This window comes from Humulus lupulus, chromosome 4, assembly GCF_963169125.1.
Source record: "Humulus lupulus chromosome 4, drHumLupu1.1, whole genome shotgun sequence".
NCBI lineage: Eukaryota > Viridiplantae > Streptophyta > Magnoliopsida > Rosales > Cannabaceae > Humulus > Humulus lupulus.
The window spans coordinates 117,553,041-117,569,169 of NC_084796.1; the positions used below are offsets into that span (position 1 = coordinate 117,553,041).

Genomic DNA, 16,129 nt, shown 5'->3' on the forward strand with positions numbered 1-16,129 from the left:
AACACAAAGTTGACATAAAGACTTTTGAGGGTCATTTCGAACACGCCTAATCTCAAAATGCGCCTAAAATGGCTCGTGAAAACTAAAAACAGACTCCAAAATTCCATACCACTGACATTCCTAAACATATATCGGAAAATCTCAAGCACACACAAAAACAAAAAAAGTGGGTCGAAGGTACTTACCCAAGATGAAGCGAAGGTACGACTCGACAATTCGCACTCCCACTACGCCGTCTGACATGGAGGCACTTACAACATGCCCTGACAGTACTAGGGGCATGTTCCCCATAAAGTAGGTACTTTTCTGCAGTGGGTTCTGCAAATCTCGCTTGGGTCGTGGTCTCTATTCAATGCAACTCATTGCATTGAATATGTATTAATCCCCCAATAGTAGGAAGAATGTGTATTAATTTCTGATGATTAGTATTAATTACCCCAGCCTCTATAAATATAGCTAGGAGTCTCATTGTAAAAAGTTCAGTTTTTTAGAGAAAAAAAGACCTTGTACTCAGAACAACCTAAATACTGCCTGAGAATACTCTATTGAAGCTCACCCTCACAAGCTTCCAAGACTTTTAATAACAGAGACTCATGGACTAGGGTTCTTTTATAACCTGAACCACGTAAAAATCCTTGTGTTATACTCGCTTATTTCTTTAATCTCTTTTTTCAGGGTTGATTGCTAAAAAGGCAGTCAACAACATACATAACATTTTTTATCTTATAAATTTGTGTGATATATTGTATTTTATCAAGTAATTAAAGCTCTTTTTCTTCATCAAATTCACAAAAGGACATTGTGAGATACATTAGAAACTAAAAATAGTTGATACATGTATACCATTGTCTACACTATGACTTTTTCTATTCTTATTTTATTTCTATTATTAATTTCTTTTTAAAGATTACTCTATTTTATATATATGTCATGTAGCCATGTAAATATATATATGTCAACGTTGTGTTTAGATATCATATATGTAAATATTATTGATATAAATATTATATATACTATAAAACTATAATTCATTCTATTATATATATATATATTTAAAAAAAAAAGAGAGTGAACCAATTTTTATTAAAATTATAGACACAATTTTTACAACTTTAAAACTAAGCACACGTGCATTGCATGTTGCTTCTACCTAATAGTATAAAAAATATGTAGATAACAGAAATTCTTGGTTTTAATAGTTTTTTATTTTTTTTCCATTAACTTTAACAGAATATTCTTATATTTAACAAAATATTATTTTGTTTAATAATAGTTTGTAAATATTCAACTTAAATAAAATTAAATAAATGACTAATTAAACAAATTAAAATAAGATATTTTTGAGATATTTTACAATAATAATTATTTAAAAATTATAAAACCATATATTTTATAACTTTCATAAAATTTAATTAAACTTAATATTATATTAAACATATAATATATAATCTGTTGTTGTCATTGTCAAATTCAAAAACTAGAACAAACATAAACTCAAACAAACAAAAAAAAATAATTAAAATATGATATTTTAAATATATTTTATGATAATTTAAATAATTAAATAATATTTATTTAAAAATAATAAAGACATAATAATTTTTTTATCTTATAAATTTGTGTGATAGTTTGTTTTTTATCAAGTGATTAGAGCTATTTTTCTTCATCAAATTCACCAAAAGACATTGTGAGATACATTGAAAACTAAAAATAGTAAATGCATGTATACTACTCTCTACACTGTGACTTTTTCTATTCTTATTTTATTTCTATTATTAATTTCTTTTTAAATATTATTGTATTTTATATACATGTCATGTAGCCATTTAAATATATATGACAATCTTGTGTTTATATGTCATATATGTAGAGATTATTGATATAAATATTTATATATAGTATAGAACTATAATTTATTCTATTATATATATTTTTAAAAAAACAATGAACTAGTTTTTATTAAATTATAGACAATGTTTACAATTTTAAAACTAAGTAAACGTGCATTGCACGTTGCTTCTACCTAGTATATATATATCTTCCATATAAAAAGTGTGTAGATAACGGAAATTCTTGGTTTAACGGAATTATTATAAAACTCTATTAAGTTTGACGGCTTTTAAGAATCTGACGTTAATTTTAACAGACTTATTTTAAATAATTAAAAAAATTTAAGTAACATGAGGATAACGTGAGGAATTTGATGGTATTCTTCTATATAAAATTTTTAAGTACACGTGCATATTTTCGGGCTGTTGAAAAAAAATTGTTAACGTCATTGGAAAAAATCCCGCAATTGATATTTTTATTTCAATTTTTAAACTTTTATTTAAAATAATAAAAATATTTATAGGGCTTAATTTTTTTATTTTATTTATTTTTTAATTTAAAAAAAACGTCAGTTAACATTACCCGAGTGTATAATCTGTTTCGTCTAGATATTTTTAAAAAAATCAAGTTTAATTTTTTTTTTTTAAATATCTTTAATTTAACCGCGCTCCTATATAAGAGTCACCTTATCAAATATAATTTATCTCTCTCGAAACTCTATCAATTGTGAGTACATTGACTACATTGTTAGGCTACCTTATCAAATATAATTTCTTTCTCTCCAAACTCTATCAATTGTGAGTACATTGACTACATTGTTAGCCTGGAGTTGAACAAGAGAACACGATAAATATTTTTGTCACACAAAATTACATCTCAAATTCTTTATAATCATCCATTATTGATTTACTATACAATTTTCACATAAATAATTACATCTCAATTTACTATCCAATTTTTTCTCAAATAATTGCATCTCAAATTCTTTATAATCATAAATCATTGATTCAGTAACCATTTTTTTCACAAATCAGGTGGTCAATCTACGCAGCAAAGTCCTAAGGTAAGTTGACACATAAAAATAATGCAAATTCAAATTTTTTAAACAAATTACTGTATTCACTTATCAGTTACTCTATATCATACATCATTGATTTACTAACCATTTTTTTTTTCTGAAATTAGGTGGTCATTCTAAGCAAAGTTACAAGGTAAATCGACAGTAAAAAATAATGTAAATTGAAAATGTTTAAACAAATTACTCAATTCAGTAATTAATTACTTTATGCATCTTATTCAAAATAAAATTTTATCTCAAATGAGGCAGTGAAATGCCATCTTATACAAATTCAATTATAAATTACCATATTCATCTTATAGAATTTTGGTTTTTTTCTCTAATCAGGTAGTTATTCACAAATCAGTGCAGTCAGTTCATATAAGATAAAGTTCAACAAATAACATACCGGACATTCCAGCTTTAAGGCGGCCAGAAATAACATCACCAATCGAGATTTAGGACCAAGCGTACCCACAATTTCTAAAATCAGTGTAAGGCATCTCCTTGGCTCTCACATCATCAAGACCCAAAATGGTAGTATCAACCTGCCAAGGAAACAAACAGCTACCCAAATACACGACAAACAGCTAACTCATAGCTCATGTAACATAATGGTAGTTACTAACTTGCACTACCCAAATACACGACAAACAGCTAACTCATAGCTCATGTAACATAATACCAAATCAAAGCATTACCAATCTAAAAGTGAATTCGCAAACAACTTACCTTCATAGCTTTGAGTTGCTCCCCTTTGGGTTTCTCAGCAAATTCAATAATCTGTCCTTCTTCATCAGACCAAAAGCAGTGGCTCGCTGTTCATCCATTGGCAGTGCAGCCACAGTGATATCCGCATCAGTCTCTCTGTGTGCCTGAATAAACTTCTCATAATCCATCCTATACAAATGGTCTCCGGCAAGAACCAAAAACTCTAAGACATTATGTTCCTCAAAGAGCCACAGGTACTGTCTCATCGCATCAGCCGACCCCTGCAGTAGTAAATTAAACAGTGAAATACACAGTCAAAATGGTAAGAAGAAGCCGCAGCCATGTCCAGTATAAACCAATCAACCAACCTGGAACCAGTTGGGATTCTCGGGGCTCTGCTGAGCCGCAAGAACTTCAACAAAGCCTTCGTTCTTGTAACCTCCCATGTTACTCGCATAAGCGCGAGAGAGATGGCAATTGAGTGAAGCGGAATTGAATTGGGTGAGAACGTAGATCTTCGAAATGTTGCTGTTAAGGCAGTTACTCACAGGAATATCAATCAACCTGTAGTTCGCTCCGAGAGGAACCGCAGGCTTCGCTCGCTTCTCCGAGAGACAAAGAGAAGTCACGGTTTAGATAGAGGAGAGGGGAGGGAGACGGCTAGGTTTAGAAATGAAATGGGGTGGGGTAGGTTTAAACAGAGGAGAGGGGAGGGAGACGAGGTTTAGACAGAGGAGAGGGGAGGGAGACGGCTAGGTTTAGAAATGAAATGGGGTGGGGGTAGAAAGATATATATTTATACTAGGGTTTGTTAAGTAGGTAGGGTTTGATTATTGGGCTTCAGTTAATTAGTTTGTTTGGCCCAATAGGCTTTAATTATTGGGCTTTAGTTAATTAGTTTGGGTTTGGTCCAATAATGTGTAATTTTAATTACCAATGATGTTAAAATCTATCCAAAATTTATACTATAAAAGATAAATAACTAAAAATTTATAGTCAAAATTTATAACTTAGTTAAACAAAAATTTTATTTATATATATTTAAATTAATTAAAATTAAATTATCTAGGTATACAAAATTTTGAATATATTATTATCATCGTATAATATTAATAATTATGTTATTTTGGATATATATTAATAATAATATTCATAATATATAAATTGTATATCTTAATAAATATATAAATATTATTTTTATTAATTTCCATATATATATAACATAGTGTGGTAGATTAACATATTATTATATAAAAAATATAATTATATTAAAAATTTTACTTTATTATTATTATAATTTTACTTTCAGGATTACATTCATTTCTATTCACCTTCAACACTTTGAGTGCTACCAGGTTAGTATTAAAATATTAATTTTTTATTATTACATACATATTTAAGCATATATGATTTAGTAAATATGTCATATTTTATCATAGTTAAATTTAGTTAAATAGTATATTTAAAAACATATATGACATATATGCATTGCAATTTTATCTTTAATAAGTAACGTCCAACTTTATTAATAATAGTAGTGTTTAAATATTTATAATAATAGTAGGGTTTTGGGTTTTGAGTTTAATATTAATGTGGTCTTAGAATTTACCCAAAATTTATAGTACAAAATATTAATAATTAAAAATTTATACCCAAAATTTTAAACTTATATATTTAAATTAATTAAAATTAAATAACCTAAGTGGACAAAATTCGAAGATATTATTATCATCATATAATATTAATAATTAAGTTATTTTAGAAAAAAAAATTGGATATATATTAATAATAATATTCATAATATATAAATTGTATATCTTAATAAATATATAAATATTATTATTAATAATTTCCATATATATATACTAGATACAAGCAACGTGCAATATGCAAGTTTGTTTAGTTTTATTTATAGAATTTATTAATTATTTTTATTAAATTTATATTAATGTCATATAAATTTTGAAATAAATATCATATTTTAATTAAATAATTTATTTATTTTGTTCAAGTTTATGTTTGTTATAGTTTTTGAATTTGGGAGTGACAACAAAAGATTATATATTATATATTTAATGTAATATTAAATATTATACGTGGATTTTAAATTTAAGTTTCTTGCTAGATTTTAAAAAAAAACAATTTGTTGTTAATTCACAGTAGATTATATTATATGTTTAATGTGATATTATTCTAATAAGTGAGTTTAAGTTAAATTAAATTTTATTTAAGTTATAAAACGTTTGATTTTATTATTTTTAAATAATTATCATTGTAAATATCTAAAAAATATCATATTTTAATTTGTTTAATTATTTATTATTTTAAAATAATTATCATTGTAAAATATCTTAAAAATGTCATATTTTAATTTGTTTAATTATTTATTATTTTAAAATAATTATCATTGTAAAATATCTCACAAATATCCTATTTTAATTTTTTAATTATTTATTTTATTTTATTTATATTTAAGTGTTTACAAACTATCGTTAAATATAAGAATATTTTGTTAAAGTTAACATTAAAAAAATAAAAAACCGTTAAAACCAAAAATTTCCGTTATCTACACACTTATTATATAGAAGAGATAACATAGTTTGGTGGATTAACATATTCTTATATAAAAAAATAATTACATTAAAAATTTAACTTTATTTTTATAATAATTTTACTTTCAGGATTACACTTATTTATATTCACCTTCAACACTTTGAGTGCTACCAGGTTAGTATTAAAATATTAATTTTTTATTATTACATACATAAATGGAAGTTGCTTGGAATATGAAAATTTAGTTAATTAGTACATTTGAAAGCATATTTTATCATTTAATTATTTATTCTATACTATGATATGATATATTTGTTATTTTTTTCTTGTAGAAATATATCTTACAGTTGAAACATACATTCATTGACATAATGGGAAATTGTAAGATTTCATTAATAATAGTTTAAAAAAATTAGAAACCTAAAAAAAATTATGAACTTTATATTTGAAATTTTTTCCTTTTTGAAGATCATGACAAACCACCTACAAGAAGAATTTCATATAAAGATTTTTCGGAAGAAAAAAAGGAAGAAATTTGTAGAAAACAAAGAGAGAGATATGCTAAACAGAAAGCATTAAAAACCAATTCAATTCGTATAAATGATACTGAATCATCAAATAACGATGATTTGGACACATTTGATAATGATCATACGACAGTATTGATTACTCAACATTCAAATATTGGTGTTCAATATACGAACAATATCGAACATGTTAGTCATCTTCAAAGAGTATCAAAGAGACAACGAAATTCTCATACTCATACTGACATCAATGAAGAGGGATCGTCTCGTGAAGTCTTAATCTATTCCAATCTTGATCGCACCGGGCTAATTCATTCAGAGCCAAATTCATCTATAAATGTATTTATCCAACATGTTTTCTTGAAATTATTTTTCTCAGTATTCTAATTCAACCATCCTTCTATTCGTTTTTTCTTAACATTTCAAATTTTTTTATGAATAGGACCCATATGTTGTTCGACAGGATGTAATCTATGAAACAAACATACCAAGACCTTGTAGGGGTAAGACATTAATATAAAATTAGTTAGTTTTTCAAAATTAGTCATCAAAACAATATGGACAGTTTCATTTTGTTTTCTAATTAGTCATTCTCATCAAAATAGGTCAATCGCAAACGCGTTCTACTGGATTTAGACAATTGCTAAAAGTAGTGCCATCTGAACCATATTCACTTCCATTAATGCCTAGCTGTCGACATTGTAAAGCAAAGCGATTCTGCCATGAAACAACTGGGTTTTGTTGTGCTGATGGAAAATTTTCTCTGGCCACAAATAATGTACCAAATGAGCTTTATGCGCTGTTTACATCCAACAGTAGTGAATCTCAACATTTCCGAACATACATTCGAACTTATAACAATAAGTTTGCGTTTACATCGTTCGGTGTTAATTTTGATAAAGAACTCTGTCGAATAAATAGAGGAATATATACTTTCAGAACCCAAGGACAAATCTATCACTACATAAACGACTTGCTCCCTTCCAATAGTCATCCTTCTTATCTCCAATTATATTTCTACGACACGGAGCATGAATTACAAAATCAAATTTCTAATTAAGACAGAATGGAGCCATCAATTGTAACCCAGCTCATCAATATTCTTCAGATCAATCGTTATTCCATTTTTTTTTCGTTCGCTTGGAGATCTCCCTGATTTGGAAAAACAAATCATTCATATAAAAACAGATGCTGGGCTTTATCAACGTGTATTCAATGCCCCTACATCCTCACAAGTTGCAGTGATATGGGTCGAAAATGATGATAGAGATCAACCAAGAGGACGTAACATTCTTGTGTATAACCATTCTGGTGGAAATCATAAAGTTCAGTATTACTTTGGGTGTTATGATCCACTGCAATATCCAATATTATTTCCTTTCGGTGATACAGGTTGGCATCAAGGGATTCAAAGGATTAGAGGAAGCAGATCAAAGTACAACGAAACAAACTCATCAATAAATCCTCAAGAATCAACCACTGCAGAAGAACTACTTGCAACAGAATAGCGATGTTAGACTATAGTATTAAAAATTTAGAAAAATACATTTAGTATATATACATCTAAGTTAGTAACATTTCCTTCACATTCATCTTTTGTAGGATTAAACCACCAAAGAAAGTGCCCAATAGTTTCATGTCGCGAATATTATTGCTACAAGTTGCAAATAAGAGAAAATGTCAGATCAATTTTGCTGCTTTCTGGTCGATTATTGCAGCAATTTGTAGTTGATATGTATGTGAAGATCGAGACCTCAAGACTAGATTATTTTAGAGGCAAGCAACAACATATTCGATCAGAGTTGTATCAAGGTATTGTTGATACAATTATGCTTAGGGAAACAAATCCTTCTAATGTTGGGAAACGGATTATACTCCCATCTTCTTTTATTGGAGGTCCAAGAGACATGAGAAAAAGATATATGGAAGCAATGGCTTTAGTTCAACGTTACGGCAAACCTGCCATTTTCTTAACGATGACATGCAATCCAAATTGGCCAGAAATTACAAATGAACTAACTCCACACGAGGAGAGTCAAAATAGACCTGATTTGGTTGCTCGAGTCTTTCATGCGAAATTGGAAGAATTAAAGGACCAGTTATTCAAAAGGAAAATATTTGGAAAAGTGTCAGCATATGTCTATGTTATTGAGCACCAAAAAAGGGGTCTTCCGCATGCCCACTTTTTAATTATCTTACAAAATGAGTGGAAACTCCATGCACCAAAATCTTTTGATGAGATCGTATCAGCAGAGATACCTGATAAAAATACAAACATCCACCTCCATAACGCAGTTGTGAAGCACATGATGCATGGACCATGTGGAGTATTGAATCCATCAAATGTTTGCATGAAAGGAAATCGTGGATGCAAAAGTAATTATCCAAAGAATTATGCATCTGCAACAACTGTTGGAAACGATTACTTCCCAATATATAAGCGCTCAAACAATGGAATGACTGTGAAGGTCCGAGGACAATATCTAGACAATCGTTGGGTTGTTCCATACAACCAGTATCTCCTTGCAACATTTGACTCTCACATTAATGTAGAGATTTGTTCTACAATAAAGGCAGTGAAATATCTTTACAAGTACATTTATAAAGGTCATGATCATGTCACTTTCAACTTGGTTTCTGAAACAAACAATCAACAAGTTGATGAAATCCAACAATTCCAATTAGCCCGATGGATTGCTCCCCCAGAAGCAATGTGGAGAATATATGGATTTATTATCAATGAGATGTCCCCAGCAGTGTATAGTTTGCATTTACATCTGGAGGATCAACACCCGGTCACTTTCCAAGCAAACGACGATCTAATTAACATCCTCAATTTAGACCGTTCTAGAAAAACTATGCTAACACAATTTTTTGCATTAAATCGAGTAAATGAAAATGCAAAGAAATTACTATACAAACAAATTCCAGAATATTATGTTTGGAACCATCAACACAAAGAATGGACTCCCCAAAAAACGAAAACAGTCATAGGTCGTATTGTTACAGCAAATCCATTTGAGGGTGAGCGTTATTTCATGCGAATATTGCTAAACCATGTAAGGGGACCGCTGTCCTTTGAAGATCTTAGAACAGTCGAGGGCATTTTGGCCCCCACATTTCGTGAGGCAGCAATAATGCATGGTTTGTTACAAAGAGACAGTAGCTTAGAAGACTGTTTACATGAGGCATCTTTATATCAAATGCCATCCAGTTTGAGGCGACTGTTCGCAACAATATTGGTATATTTTAATCCAACCAATCCAAGAGACCTTTGGGAACGTTTTGAGGAAGATATGTCAATTGATTTCAAATCTTCAGAAGATTCTACATCGACTGCAAGATATCATGTATTATGGTCAATCTCTTATACAATTGAATCAATGGGGAAAAACATTAACTCTTACCATCTTCTTGATGAAGACATTTCTTTCGATGGAAATGAATTTCAATCTAGAGAAATCGATGATGAGTTGGGTGTTGAAATTCCAGAAGAAGATATTACATCTTCAAGATCACTTAATAGCGAGCAACAACAAGTGTATAATGCAGTGTTAGAAAAAGTTTTATCACACCAAAATGCTGCATTCTTTGTAGATGGCCCAGGTGGGACAGGGAAAACATTCCTATACAGGGCACTTCTGGCAATAGTACAATCAAGAAACTTGGTAGCACTTGCAATTGCTTCATCAGGTGTGGCTGCATCTATACTTCCAGGAGGTCGAACAGCTCACTCACGCTTTAAGCTTCCACTTGATACTGACGAAAAAACCACATGTTGTGTGAGCAAACAAAGTGCACTTGCAAACCTTCTTCGTGCAGCAAAATTAATAATATGGGATGAGGCACCGATGACAAGAAAACAACACATAAAGGCATTAGACAAAATGCTACGAGACATCAATGGTTCTAACGTAGCCTTCGGTGGAAAGGTTGTTGTTTTCGGGGGAGATTTTCGACAAGTATTGCCTGTGGTCCGTAAAGGAACTAGACAAGAGCAGGTTAATTCCAGTCTGGTTCATTCTTACTTGTGGCCTACATTGACTAAGTTTCGACTAACTGAAAATATGCGAGCAAGATTAGATCCAATGTTTTCAAATTATGTGTTAGTAGTAGGTAATGGATTGCCACCCACCACAAAACATGAAATCATCAAAATACCAAATGGGATGCTTGTTCCCTATAGTGATGACAAGACTTCATTAGATCACTTAATACAAGACGTTTTCCACAACATTCAAGATTATTTAGGAAATATGTCAACTATGATGAACCGGGCCATACTAACACCAAAGAATAGTTTTGTCGATGAAATAAATGCATTGTTAATACAAAGATTTCCAGGTGAAGCCCAGCGATATTACAGTGTAGATGAGACAATAGATAAAACTGAGCAATCAGTTATGGAATATTTCTTAAACACATTAACGCCTAATGGACTTCCGCCTCATGAATTATTACTAAATAAAAATTGTCCCATCATGCTCCTAAGAAACATTAATCCTTCAGAGGGACTATGCAATGGAACCCGTTTGATTTGTCGGGCTTTCGATCGAAATATCATAGATGCTGAAATTGCTATTGGACATCATATGGGAAAAAGAGTCTTCATTCCAAGAATACCGTTCTTACCAAATATGGATGATAATAGTGGTTTTCCATTTAAGCGAACTCAATTTCCTATAAGATTAAGTTTTGCAATGACCATAAATAAGTCACAAGGGCAAACATTAGATTATGTTGGGATTTATTTACCACAACCAGTATTTTCTCATGGCTAATTATACGTGGCTTTATCAAGGGCAAAGACAGCGTCTACAGTGAGGATTTTAATTCGACCAATGACTACTGATAAACTTGACAAAAACTACACCAAAAATATTGTGTACACATAATTATTATCATCATCATGTTTAAATTAATGTTTACCTAGGTAATATTCACAGATCTTATTAATCTATTTTCAATCCATTATTCTATTATTCCATTATTTCATAAATTAATTATTCAAATACATTATATTTAAGTGTGTAATATTCTTCTATCTTTACAGGGAAAAATGCCGACAATATGTACATCGATCAACGAGATCACGCCAAATACAAAACCTTGGAAAATCAAGATGATTGTGGCAAACAAATCTCCAAAGCGAACAAGTCGTAGCACATCAATCAAATACCAAAATCTAATATTAATTGACCAACATGTATCATATTTGTTATAATATATATTAGTTTGAAAATTACTAATACTCTCCTAAATGAATGTAGCATACCTCTATTTATCATTTGCAACTCATATAATACAATATTAACCATTATTTCTTAAAATTTCGGTTCAGGGGAATCGAGTCCAATCAGTAATTTATGGAACAGATATTGACTCTAGGGAGGACACTTTAAAATTGTTTCACTCTTATTATATCAGTGACGCACTTGTCAAAAATGCCAACCCAAGGTACAAGATTGGATCATATGAATATGATTGGACCCTCAACTCAAGAACACTAATAGAAGATGTAGAAGAACAAGACAATCAAATAGAGGTGCCAAAATATAACATCGTTCCATTTACAGATTTGCACTCTTACAAAGACTCAGCCGAACGAATAGGTATTTCAAATTTAATTCTTATACAAATTGATTATCATAAAAATAACCATTTTCTTATTTCAATATGTAGATTTCTTAGCTGTCACAATCTAGATTGAATCAACAAAAGAGATAACCATAAAATTTCAACAACAAACAATCCAAGAGATATATCTTATCGATTAAAGGTAAAAAAAAAACATACTTTCAATTACATTTAGTATTGATATTACTTTACAAAATGTACACTAACATTTTTTATTCAATCTAATTTGTCAGCTTCAACCCAATAAAATTGACTATGTGGAGTCGGTTTGTCCAAGACGAATGCAAAACAATAACAAAAATTATTGAAGAATACCCAATAATATTGGGAACACAAATAGTTGTTCGAACATATAGAGGTACTTACAAATACATAACTTATATATTCTTATATCTTTGATATACTTTCATTAATATAAATCTCAAATTGAACACAGGATTGTCCTTATCATCACGTTCATCAAGTACCTTTACAATCAATCCTCAAATTCCAGAGGCAACTGCATTGAAGCAATGGTAATACCCCCATATTAAAATACACATATTGCTCAAATTACTTTACATTTAGTTATATTATTTTCATACAATCTTCCTATATTTATTAACTTTTATTACTATTCCCTTTTTATTCTAAAGGGCGAATAATAATACACTGAAAATCAAAAGTATTATTGAAACGTCGTTGACACATCTATCTACTACTATATCATCTATTAGACTTCAAAAAACCGTCAAAATTTGTGATATTCCCCGTGCAATGAAGGCTTTGCAATCTATGGAGGTAAATATTACTTTTTTTTATTTCAATTTAATAACAAAGTACAATTATTAACTTTCTAAAGAAATATTCTTATTTGATATAGAAAAAATATTTTTGGATAGAAGCAAAGATAAATATAATTGATTCTGCCCAAATGTACTATTACATGTCGTGTGCGACATGCCATAGAAAAATACGACATAAGTATGACGAAATAATTGTTTGTGAAAATCCAAACTGCAAACAGCGAGGCACCCCTACACCACGGTGAGTACATTTTATTTAAATTTCTAAATAAATTATAAATTTTAAAAAACTAATATTCACATTAAAACTAATATATTTAAATAAATTTTAAGTGTTAGGGCATATGTGCAACTAGAAGATGATACTGGAAAGCTCGATGCTGTTATGTTCGGAGAAGTAGTAGAAAAGACATTTGGTAGTTCTGCAGTCCAGTTGATGGAAAATTCTACATAGGTAAGAATAAATATTACTACATTTCAAAATAATACATATGAAAAATACCATAATTTATATAAATTAACTCTAAATTGTTCTTGTAGGAAATTCCTCAACACATTGAAATTGTTGCAAATAAATTAGCAACAAAAAAATGGACAATCAAATTGTCCGGAGATGATGAATAATGTGAAATACAAGCATTTCATTATTCTCTCAATTGAAGCCAAACAAGATAACAAGAAGGATGAATCATCATCCTAAACTACAAAGACAAATTAATCTTTTTCTTCATTTTTTTTAATTATTTATTTATTCAGACAAAATCACATTATTTATTAAACTATATACAATTTTATTTTTATTTTTTTATTTACAATGTTATTATTTGAATTCCAACAATATTTTTAGTAATATCTTTATGTTATACATTATATTAAATATTGTCTTTTAAAATATATGACACTGATTATAGGAAATTTATTCATTTGGAACCCGTATTTTTACAAATATCATTTTGGTACCATTTTTTTTCAATAATCAATCATATGGTACTATTTATTTCAAAATCATAGATATTTAGTATCCAAACTCAAATTTCATAAATACAATTTTTATCAATATGACAAAACTGTCATCAATTATATGTAATTAAGTAATTAAATTTATATTTGAAACTCATAGAATTGAGAGAAGTTTTATTAAATTGGTAAAATTATATCAATTAAATACATAGTACCAAATGACTATTAATGTAAATATAGGGTAGCAAAACAATACTTCACAAAAATATACCGTACCAAATGCTTACCTACCATTGATTAAATAATAAAATTTAATACGAAAGCTATAAAATAAAATTAAGTTCACACATCTATATATATATATATATATAAAGGAGAGCTTCAAGGAGATTATGTGGCACTCTAAAATCTCTTCAAATCACTCTTTCTATTTTCTTATTTAATCTAATTTTTTTTATTCATTTTCTATTTTTTAAAATATCTTAACAATTAAAAATATCAATATATATACATATTAATTTGATTAAAAATTTATTTAGTTTAAATATCTTAATAATTGAAAATATCAATATATATACATATTAATTTGATTAAAAATTTATTTAGTCTAAATATCTTAACTACTTATTTATTGAAAAATACTACATTATGTTTTTTTATTCCAAAGTGAATAGTTTTACAAATCTATATATATATATATATATATATATAAAGGAGAGCTTCAAGGAGATTATGTGGCACTCTAAAATCTCTTCAAATCACTCTTTCTATTTTCTTATTTAATCTAATTTTTTTTATTCATTTTCTATTTTTTAAAATATCTTAACAATTAAAAATATCAATATATATACATATTAATTTGATTAAAAATTTATTTAGTTTAAATATCTTAACAATTGAAAATATCAATATATATACATATTAATTTGATTAAAAATTTATTTAGTCTAAATATCTTAACTACTTATTTATTGAAAAATACTACATTATGTTTTTTTATTCCAAAGTGAATAGTTTTACAAAATATTTATATTTATATCTATATATAAATGAGAGTTTAAGAGTGATGAGGTGACATCCTATATTTTTTACAATCTATTTTTACTATTTTGTGAGAATTTTATATTGTGTCCAAAAAAAAATATACATACATATATACGTACATCAACCCTTCAACAAATGTAACAGAAATAACCAAATTTTATACACATACTTATAAATACATTGATTCTAATATAGTCATACGTAACAGTAATTATCCAATAATAATAGCATGAAAGAGATATCAATGAGAATGGTCATATATGGTTTAACTAAACAGTAATCACAATTAGATTTTATTATATTATTATATCATTTTATAATTAACATTTTACAATCTAAAGTGTTTTCGGTTTTCTATATATCTATTTTTCTGATTATATTATAATTATGTTTTTTATTCAAAAGTGAATAGTTTTACAAAATATTATAATTATTATCATCAATTATCAATATTTATAATTGTATTTTTCTCTTATTTTATATTTTACTAAGCTTGTGAAAATAAGATATTACTAATGGTATTCTTTGGATTTGTGATTTGTTTTCACTATAATAAATAAATATTTTATAGATTATAATTTTAGTGGACATTCCCGCAGCAACAAAAGACGCGGAGGTTGATGTAAAACACGAAAAATTCTTTTTAGAAATAAGGAACACATTATGAATTAAAAATAATATTACTAAAAATAAAATAATTCACAACAACAAAAATAATAAATGTTTATTTAAATTATTTATGTTTTTTTAATTTAAATGTAATAGTTTTACAAAAATATATATTAACAACATGTATAATTTAGTTTGAATTTGATTGATTTCAACTATGTATATTTTGAATTTAAATTTGATTAGATATTTCATTACAACAACCATTTAATTAAATTATAAATATAAGTAAACAATATTTTTTTTCTCATTTTTTATATTACTTTTTTAATTTATGGCTATTAATTTATTAAGGAATTTTTTTATCTATTTTGTCTGTTCTCTTTTTTCTCATTTTTATTTTAATAAAAATTATA

At 28.0% G+C, this 16,129-nt stretch overlaps 1 pseudogene; it reads right to left on the reverse strand.

Annotated features, from left to right (window-relative positions):
• Nucleotides 1-3,345: 3,345 nt before the first annotated feature.
• On the reverse strand, nucleotides 3,346-6,515 carry LOC133832504 (glucose-1-phosphate adenylyltransferase small subunit, chloroplastic/amyloplastic-like; annotated as a pseudogene).
• Between the last annotated feature and the right edge of the window lie 9,614 nt (nucleotides 6,516-16,129).